The sequence below is a fragment of the Dromiciops gliroides genome, chromosome 3 (genome assembly GCF_019393635.1).
Source record: "Dromiciops gliroides isolate mDroGli1 chromosome 3, mDroGli1.pri, whole genome shotgun sequence".
NCBI classification, from domain to species: Eukaryota; Metazoa; Chordata; class Mammalia; order Microbiotheria; family Microbiotheriidae; genus Dromiciops; species Dromiciops gliroides.
Window position 1 is genome coordinate 375,955,543 of NC_057863.1, and position 10,416 is coordinate 375,965,958.

Below are 10,416 nucleotides of genomic sequence, written 5' to 3' on the forward strand. Positions count from 1 at the left end.
CCAATAGTCTAGGAAGGAGGTGATGAGGGCCAGCACCAGGGTGCTGGCAGAATCAGGAGGGAGAAGTGGGCATATTTGAGAGATAATGAAAGTGATATTGATAGGCCATGGCAACAGATTGGATATGGGGGTAATGAGAGATAGTGAGGAGTCAAGGATCACTACTAGGCCATGAGCCCAAGGGACTGGGAGGATAGTGGTATCCTGCACAACAGTAGGGAAGTTTGGAGGGAAAGTCAGAGGGAAAGTTTAGGGGGAAAGATGATGAGTTTGGTTCTCAATATGTTGAGTTAAAGTATATAGGACATGTGATCTGAGATGTCTAATAGGCAGTTGGAGATGTGACATTGAAGGTCAGCAAAGAAGTTAGGGCTGAATATATAGATTTGAGAATCACAGCATAGAGATGATAGTGAAATTCATGGGAGCTAATGAAATCACCAAGTGAAGTAGTATAGATGGGAAAAAGAAGAGAGCCCAGTACAGAGTTCTTTAGAAAACCCACAGTTAGTAGAAAGGACACAGGTGAGGATCTGTCAAAGGAAATGGAAAAAGAGTAGTCTGATAGATAGGAGGATAACCAGGAAAAAGAAAGCCTCAGAAGAAGAGGGTATTAAAGAAAAGGTCGAGAATGTCAAAGGCTGCAGAGGGGTTGAGAAGAATAAGAACTGAGGAAAAGGCTATTGGATTTGCCAATTAAAAGGTCGTCAGTAACTTTGGAGAGAACACTTTCAGGCAACTGATTAAGGGGATTCAGGGGACTGATGATGTTGGAAGCCAGACTATAGGAAGTTCAGAAGAGAGTGAGAATAGAAGTGGAGGCATCTATTACAGAAGTCCTTCTCAAGGAGTCATGACATAAAGGGCAGAAGAGATATCAGATGATAGGGAAAGAGGGGTCAAGTGATGGTTTTTTTGAGAAGGGGGGAGACATGACATGATTGTAGGCAAAAGGGAAGAAGCCAGAAGAGAGAGAGAGATAGAAGACAAGTGATGTAGTGAGAATTACAAAGGAGGCAATCTGTTGGAGGAGACATAGAATTGTATTGCTTGTGCAGGGAGAAAGGTTTTCCTTGGCAAGGAGTAGAGTCATCTTTTCATATGCAACTGGACTGAAGGAGGAGATAGTGGCAGATGACATCTGAGTGATATGAGATGATGAGGAAGGAAGAAGAAGAACCATTCAATTATCAACAGAACATATTTCTAGTCCTAATATTTATTCTTTGACTGAAGCTCTATCACTATGGGGACAAGAAAAGGCAAGGGAGAATCAGACAAGCTTCAGGGTCCCAGATATGTTAAGCAGTAGTTTGAGCAGAGAGTTCAGGGAACAGACCCATAGTTCTTGAAGCCTTGAACGATAAATTTCTAAATTGATTGCCACTTTTCAGGGCCCCTTCTCAAGCACCAACCCCTCCCTCCCTCCCTCTCCCTCTCCCTCTCTCTCTCTCTCTCTCTCTCTCTCTCTCTCTCTCTCTCTCTCTCTCTCTCTCTCTCTTTCTCATCTGTCTTTGTCTCTACTTCTGGCTCTCTGGCTCTGTTTCTCTCCGGGCCCCTCTCTGTCTATCTCTCTCCTCCTCACCCATTCCCTTCCTCTTTCTCCTCCCTGTGCTAAGCAGTTCAAGGTTTCTATTTTTACCCAACATAAGGTGTTGGCACTGGTTTCATTTGTACTTCATTCTTGAAGAGAGTGATGTCATGATTTACACTTAATTGGATTTAAGTGAGGGAGGGCTGCCCAAGTTCGCCAACCTCACTCTCTCCTCCAGAGCTATATGGATCCAGTGGCAAGATATATGTCAGGATGACTGAAGATGGCCCCAGATGACTTTTAAGGCAACTGGGGACTTGCTCAGGGTCACAAAGCTAGTAAGTATCTGAGGTGAGATTTGAACTTGGGTCCTCTTGACTCCAGGGCCAGTGCTCTATCCACTGTATCACCTAGCTGCCCCAACCACCATACCTAAGTCAATTCTGAAGCACTATCCACTTTATAGCCATAGATTGTTACTCATACTTATTCAGTGACAGCTAGTGCAGGTAGTGTTTTATTTTTGTTTTTGTGTCTCAAGGGCCCACCATGGTCACTGGTCCATAGTAGGCATTCAACAAATTCTTGTTGACATTGATTGATCACAATGCACTGAATCCTGGGAAGGTTATGAAATGGCGCCAAGACATGTTCCCCTACCTTTGCATAAATATGCAATTTGAGAAAAATATAAGAAAATAATCAAGTGCTTAATTGTGATATATAGCCCATAAGTTCTAACACAGTTCATATGAGGGAGAGAGATCAGTGTGAGTGATATTAATTAGTCAAGAAAGGTTTTGTGAAGGAAATAAGACTTGAGCTGGGCCTTAACAAATAGGTAAAATTTGGATAAAAAGAAAGACAATCTATTCCAAGAATGAGTAAAGGCATATAAGTGGAGAAGCATCTGACAGATGTGAGGACCAGTAAGAAAATAGATCTGACTGAAAATAAAGCATTGCAAAATAACGGAAAATAAGATTGGACAGCTAAGGTGGACTTAATCACTGCAGGGCTAAATAAGTTATAACCCATGTGATGAGCATTTGAGACACCACTACCAAGGCATTAGAAAGAAATTCATAGGATGAAAATCATTTTCAAATATTTCTCTCATGTGTTAAAATTTAAATTTCTTCTAGATACAGATTATGATGCTGCATGTAGAAAAGGGTGACATGGCATGGAAGATCAAGCCCCAGCCTCTATGAGCCCTGCCTATGACACATACTGTCTATATGACCATAAGTCATGTGACTTCTTAGTCTAATGTTCAGAAATTATAAATGTGCATTGGTAGAGGGTGGTGCCTCTCCCAGAGGTGCTAAACACCAACAAAAACATAGGCCTGCAGAAAGATATGTGTGATTTGACGCAAGAAAGCATTGGCCTCCAATTGGAGTATGTTGTATAAACTCCTCTCATCATCCTCATCTCCCACAAGTGGCTCAGTAAGCCATCCCTCACAGTGATTAGCCAAGGAGCTCTTTCCAGTTTTGAAACGTAATACCTGAGACAAACCTAAATCCCAATTGTTGCTGTCAATAGTAAATGTAATAATGAAATAAGTTGAAATCTATTTTATATAATAAGCTTTAAAGTCTAAAATGTTGGATTTAAAAAAAATTTTTCTTAAAACAAAATTGATATATGAATGAATTCTAAACAAATTTATTTTATTTAAGTACAATCGGCTTAATGACAAAAATATCCTTGCAAAAAGCAAGGTGGAGGAAAAACAAACATTGCCCAAATTGTGACATGCAACTTAATAGGCAATCTATCATAATGAGAGAGGGCAGCTAGGTGGTACAGTGGATAGACTGTCAGCCCTGGAGTCAGGAAGATTTACCTTCATGAGTTCATATCTGGTCTCAGACACTTGTTAGCTATGTGACCCTGGGCAAGTCACTTAACCCTATTTGCCTCAGTTTCCTCATCTATAAAGTAATCTAGAAAAGGAAATGGCAAGCCATCCAATAACTTTGTCAATAAAACCTCAAATGGGGTCATGAAGAGTTGAACACAACTGAAATGACTGAACAAAAAACAAAGAGAGAGAGAGAGAGATCTTTCTCTTTTACAGGTACTACATATGGACAATGAGCTGGGTCCAGAATTCAGGAAAATGTTGGGCTGAAATGAATTTGAGATATTATTCAGTTTTCATGACATTGAGCTGGTTATTGCCAAAATGCCCATCCTTTAAAAGCAAATTCATCCATATGTATGTATGTATGTGTGTATGAATGTATTTGTGTATGTGTGCATGTGTGTATTTGTATCATAGTGCAAATATTATATATTTATATTTTGTACCCATGGTACAAATATATATATATATATATATATATATATATATGTACCATGGGTACCAAACATCTATGTTTATGCATAGATGAGTAAAATAATGTATGTCACAAATGACAATAACTAAAAGAAATATGATAAAATATAAGAAGGCTAAACATCACTAATGACAACCTAGGATCTACAAGGTAGTATAAAAGACAACATCCAGTACATATGTAAGGAGAAAAGGAGATGGATTTGTTATGGAGGAAGAACAAAAGCCAAGATGTAAATAGACTGAGTTGCAACTGAAAAGTTCAAAAGGAAGACAGGTGGGTTTTTCCATGGATGATTTATGGAGAAATATGGAAAAAGTAAAAAAGACAGGTAAGCATGGGGTTTGGGAAGAAATGATTATAAGTAGAGAGAGTATCCACATAACACATAATACATAATACATAATACAACACAGGATCTAAAAAGTAAACATATTGATGGTGAAAGTAAATTAATAAATTAATCAATCAATAAAAGTAAATTAACCATATTTCATATGTTCTATAAAGAGAAAAAAGGAGTGCAATTTTATTTCAAATGGTTACTCAATAGGGACAAACCTGAGACCTATGCAGCATAAATTACTTAGAATGCAATTATATCCAAGTATATGAAAACTGATTTTTAAAGAATAGTACCAATGGCACATAAAACAAATGACTACATTTGTCCTTTGAGCACACATACAGACACACAAAATATATCAAACAAATATGAAAAGCAAAAAGAATCAACAAAGGAAAGCCCCAAAGCATGTCATTAAAATCGTAATAATTTCTGCAAGCCCTTAGTTGATAATTTTAATTATCTCACATATAGGGATATAACACTTTTCATAAACACTCACCAGAGATAAATCTGAATACGGGATTGCATTAACATAGCACTACAAATTAAGAATGAGGCAAATGGACCCTGCATCACAGTGAGCTTAATTGCCACAAAGTTGAGAGCTTTTCTCAACCTTGTGATTCATCTAGAAGTAATGAGGTGGCAGCTAACACAACCCAGGGACACTAATCAACTGCTTATCCTAATGCATATAAGTGGAACATGGCAATGACTATCTCTCTCTCTCTCTCTCTCTCTCTCTCTCTCTCTCTCTCTCTCTCTCTAATATATTGAAGAATTGTCTCTGCACTACTATATCAAATCTAGTTTTAACAAATGTATAGTCAACTTATGTAATGATTAAAAGAGTTTAATCAACATGGCAGAGTAGAAATAGCACTGGACTTGGAGTCTAAAAAATCCAGTTTTTCTTCCTACCTGTGTGATTTTGACCACATCACCAAACCTTTCTGTGTCTAAGTTTTCTCATCTATAAGATGGAAGTAATATGTGTCTTAAGAGAGGAAAACTATAAGCATCATATGAGGTAATATAAATCACTTTGTCACATATAGAGTGCTATAAAGATGAAAGGTAATATTGTCAAAGCATCCATACAATGGCATGAGCAAGAATCATCCCTGTTACTGGAGAATGCCCTCCTTAGTCTTATAATAACTTATAGTGTTTTTCCCCCTCTAGGCTTTCTAGATCTCCACATCTAGAATATCAGGCAGAAAGCAGAATTCTACCAAAGGACACAGTAATTAGTGTTCACTGACTTTCTTATTTTGCCTCAAATGGATTAACACTACAAGTTCCATAATAAATCACATATTCTGTGTCCAATAAGACATCAAAAGGGTACATGCCTATAAAAATCCAGATTTTATTCACCTAGGTTCTACCTGCTTAAACCACATTATATGACACAGCTGGGGACTGAAAGGAACCACCCAGAATTCTAAATGTTTCTTACTTCATCAAAACTACAAGATGGCACTGGGCAGTTATATCACCTAACAACTCTAGTTCTTACAAATAACTGCCAATAAAAATCCTAGTAAAATCCCCACAAAACAATCTCAATTAATGGAGAATAAAAAGAAGGGAGTAAAATGTTTATCATCTTGGGGAAGGTGGGGCAGAGACTACACATTTGTCAGAACCCTAGTTCTACTAGAACTTGCAGAAGCAAATGTCTAGAATTGAGCTGAGTTCTAAATTCCTCTGCTCACACAGTTTTAACATGTTAATTATCACTTGGATACTAATCCTGTTAACAGCTCCAAATTAGAGACCTATGTTATATTTAGGAAGTTGCTGTAGCATTAAAAATACAGCTGCTTCTTTTATAGCCATATAACTAGTACAAAGTTTTCCTCTTAAAATTTAAAATGCTCATATGCATTTCAGGTTCAGAAATTCAAAGACTTCCCCAACAGCCACAATGATACTTAATGGCACTGTAACATCACATAGTTATTCAAATGTTTTCTACTTTCTGCCTTTGGTACAAGTTGTCTGGAAATTCTTTTTTAATAAAGACATTCTTTTCTCCTCCAGGTATTTCAGTTGTCACTACTTAGAATCATTGGGCATGTTTATCTGGATAGTGTATTTAATACATTGTATCATTTGTCATCTTGACTATTAACTCACTAGGATGAGTCAACTATTCTTCATTATTCTATTCAAACTTTGAATAGATGTTATTACTTTAATGTCTAACCTTTATAAGTTACAACCAGAAGCAGAATCGCAGCTTTGGCAAACTATAGAGTTTTGTGGTCAGAATTACAGGACTCCTGACTCCTGCTGAGTTTTCTGAATTACAATTAAACTGAGCTGAAGTAGCATGATTTTTTTATTCCAGGGGTTCCCCCAACAGCTTGCTTCTGAAACTTTCTTCCCTCCCTCTCCTACTTCCACATATTTCATTACAGCCTTTGGAGCTAGACTATTTCCAAAAATCAAATCTTCAGAAATGACCCCAAATATTAGATATCTATCACATTAGTACTACTAAAAAATTATATGCAGTTCTTTTTACTTAAAAAAAACATATATCTGGAAAAAGTACACACACACACACACAGTATTGTTCTTAGAAGAACAAAGTTCTAATCTTGGCTCTGCCACTTCCCATCTCTGTGATTTTGAGCAGTTAAGCACTGCAATGAATAGTAGTAAGCTGGACCCAGAGTTAGGAATAACAGTTCAAATCCTGCTTCAGACTTTTATTAGTCTTATGACCCTGGGCAGGTCACTTAACTTCTGTCTCAGTTTCTTCATATGTAAAATGGTGGCATCTAAGTCTTGGCATTGTTATGAGGGTAAAATTAAATAATATTTGTAAAGCACTTTACAAACCTTAAAGGGTTATATAAATGCTAGTTGTTGATATTAGTATTACTTATCCTCTCTGTATCTTAATTTCTCTTATTCTACAAAACAAGAGGATTGAATTGAATGATCTGTTACTAACTTATGACTGTTGTGATCTTGAACAGGTCACTTGACCTCTATAGGTCTCAATTTCCTCACCTATAAAATAAAAGGGATGAGGGTAGAATCTCTAAAGTCTCTCCCAGCTCTAGATTCAATGATCTATGAGGTCCCTTTCAGCTGGGTTTTATCTTTTATCTCTAAACTAAACTTTTTTATATTCATCTTATCTTTTTAAAGTTCTTCAGTAAAGATAAGATTAACATATTATCCTGTTTTATTATTATTAATACTTTCCACATTATTAATACTTTCCACATATCTAAGTTAAACAGTGTTCTTTGTTTCAAAGCTTCTTTTAAAGCCAATAGTTAAGAATTAAGGAATATATGAAAGACAGTTTTTCAAGTTTTAATTTTGATATTAAGGTAAAGGTACTATTAAGTTTCCAAAGAGATTATAAAAATCTAACCCCATAAAAAGAAGACATTCTGTTTATCCCTAAAATAGATCTAAAGCTGTACCATAAATCACTAAAGAAACATACACAGAAATATATGTGTGTGTAGAGAGACATATATGTATATACACACACATACATACATATGTACGTGTGATTTATTAACCTTCACAACACCTTGATAAAAAGAAAAGTTTACTGGTTTTTAAATTTTCTGTGATACCAAACCATGACAGATAATCTAAAATATCGCCCATGTGTATACACATGCACCATTTCTGTGGAGTTCCAGATGTTGTACTTTTTTTTCTTTCTTCTTCTTTGTATTCAATTTACCTTTCTAAATCTGTTTGATTTAAGCTTGCACTAACATTAGTTTACAATCCTTGAGTAAATAAAAACTAGTCATTGGGGGAGGCAGCTCAGGGGAATATTAACTTACAGAAGGAAGTCAGGCTTGTATTCAAAATTCACCACATATAATCTATAACATATATTATATAACTTCAAATAACCTAAAGTTGAAATGATATACATTGTGATAATCATGTTATCATTATTAATGATATCAAACAGTACAGTAAAGCTTTGAGAGAGACCTTCTTTAGAGCTTTTCACCACTAGCAATACTAGCTTTTCCCATAACACATGAAAATGTCACTATAGTATCCAGCATTTGATATACTACTGAATAAAACTTCTTTCTTCAGTTAGTACCATCATCATGATGTCTTTAAGGGAGTGTATTATCCACTGGAAAGAACACAAAAGGATATCCTAGAGGACTAGATGCCCAACTGAACTATACCATCCTTGACACTGCTTCAAAGATAAATTAATCACTTTGACATGCAACTATTGCCTGAAAATGGAAACCAAACACCCCTCTCCCCCAAAAACACCACAGCCTGTGTCACTGTGCATTTGAATTAGTTGTTGTTATTGGGATATTTATTTAATGCAAAGTAACTACAGGTGTAGAAGAGAGAAATAGAAGTCAGCCTTGCAGAAACATGTTGAGATTTGAAACCAGCACAAATCTTACTCAAAGTGAAGACCTGCAAATTAGCTTTTGGCCACTTTTTCTAACAATCACAATTTAAACAACAGAATTAGTTTTCATGAAAGGAGTATTAGCCTTACAACTGTGGCTACTGCTGATCCCTGAAATATAAAATTATGTTATAGTAGCCCCTGAATAGATCACTTTCATACTGATTCAGAGAAGCTTGTGTGTTTGGTGGGGGATAGTTCTGTAAATTAGACTGCCTCGTTCTATTTTTTTTTTTTGTACTTAAGAATGATGCATAGGTGGGACCATATATTTTAAGATTCAAAGAGAAAAACTTTTTTTTTCCCCTCAAGGAGAATTTTTTATACCATACAATGTAAGCAGTTCAATAGCAAAGTGTTCATTTTTACATGCTTTTCTTAATCTTTTGTAAACTTTGTGAGGTGTTCTGGGAAAAAAAAAGTATATTCACTTGGATTAAGTAAATAGGAATATTGCCACCATTACATTTCCATGTGTCCAATTTTTCTCCTAATATGATGAAATGCTATAACCATGTCCCATTCTCATCCTATTCATCAGTCCCCTTCCCCAATAAGGTTTACTAGACTTGTAAACTGTTGCTGCAGTCTAGTGACACTTAAATGATACATCAGAGAAAACTGCAAAACTTCTTGGCTTGTTTGAATACCCTTCAGGGGCCCTGACCAACACACTCATTCAGACACCCCCAGCCCTTTACCAAAGGAGAAGACCCTAATCTTCCAGTTTAATAGGCAAACATAACCAGTCTCTATTCTAATGGCTCTAGCTCTTAGAAAAGGATTGAGAGAGCAGCTTTAACTATAATTCCCAAGCACATCGAAGAGGAAAATAAAAATGAGTCTGCCCACCACCATGCACACTGAGCTCAAGCAAGCTACACTGAAGCCAGCACTGTCAGAGGCTAAACTCTTCAGGATGCTCAGGCACTCAAGTCTTTGAATGAATTCACATCATTTGACTGTCCCAAGCTCCCAGTGTGATGTACATGCTACCCATCAAAGATCTTTCAGTCCGTAGCTTTCCAGGGGACTCAAAAGTACCTCTCCAAGTTACCCTAACCTGGACGTTTAGCTGGGGATGCATTAGGTTTCCTTTTTTTCTTTTTCTTTTTCTTTTTTTAAGCCAGCAAAAGAAAAGGGGGGGAAAAACCAAGAGCGGATGGAAGGAAAAAGTCTCTACTCCTTGGTCCCTCAGTGCCCGCAACCCAGGCTGTTTCCATCCTCTGCCCAGTCCGTCCATCCAAAGCCTCCTAGCTCAGAGCCACCACTTACCCTCTTGGCCTGAGCCCGCCCAGCGAGTAGGAGCCGCGGAGCCCCGAGCTTCCTTAGCAGAGGAAAGATGGTGGTGTGTAGTGGGAGACCACCCATTCCAGCGTCTGACAACCCGCGGGCGACTCGGGCTCCTCAGCACTGGAGGAGGAGGAAGAAGAGGAGGAGGAGAGGGAGGAAGGAACAGCGCAGTCGGACGCCATCTGCTGTACACCTCTGCAAAGCCATTGGCTGCCTGGTGCGTCCCCAGGAGCCGGCGGGGCGAGGGGCTGTGGGGAGACACCTTGCTCTATTCCTCCTCCAGCAGCTGCTGCTGCGCCCCTCCTCGGAGCGCGCCCTGCGCCTTTCCTCTTCCTCTCCTCTCCCCTTCTCCCTCCCCATCCTCCCCAGGGAAGCCGGCCAGCTTCCTTGAGTATGTGCCCTCTCTCTCTCTGCCTCCCTTCTTGCCGCCCCCGCCCCCCTGCTT

The 10,416-nt window shown here is 38.0% G+C and overlaps 1 protein-coding gene across 1 annotated transcript in view; it reads right to left on the reverse strand.

Annotated features, from left to right (window-relative positions):
- Window positions 1-10,085, reverse strand: part of THSD7B (thrombospondin type 1 domain containing 7B) — a 1,126,956-nt gene extending 1,116,871 nt beyond the window's left edge. Inside the window, exon 1 of the mRNA XM_043994926.1 lies at window positions 9,954-10,085. The gene's annotated coding sequence lies outside the window, so the exon portion shown is untranslated. The remainder of the gene's footprint in view (window positions 1-9,953) is intronic.
- Between the last annotated feature and the right edge of the window lie 331 nt (window positions 10,086-10,416).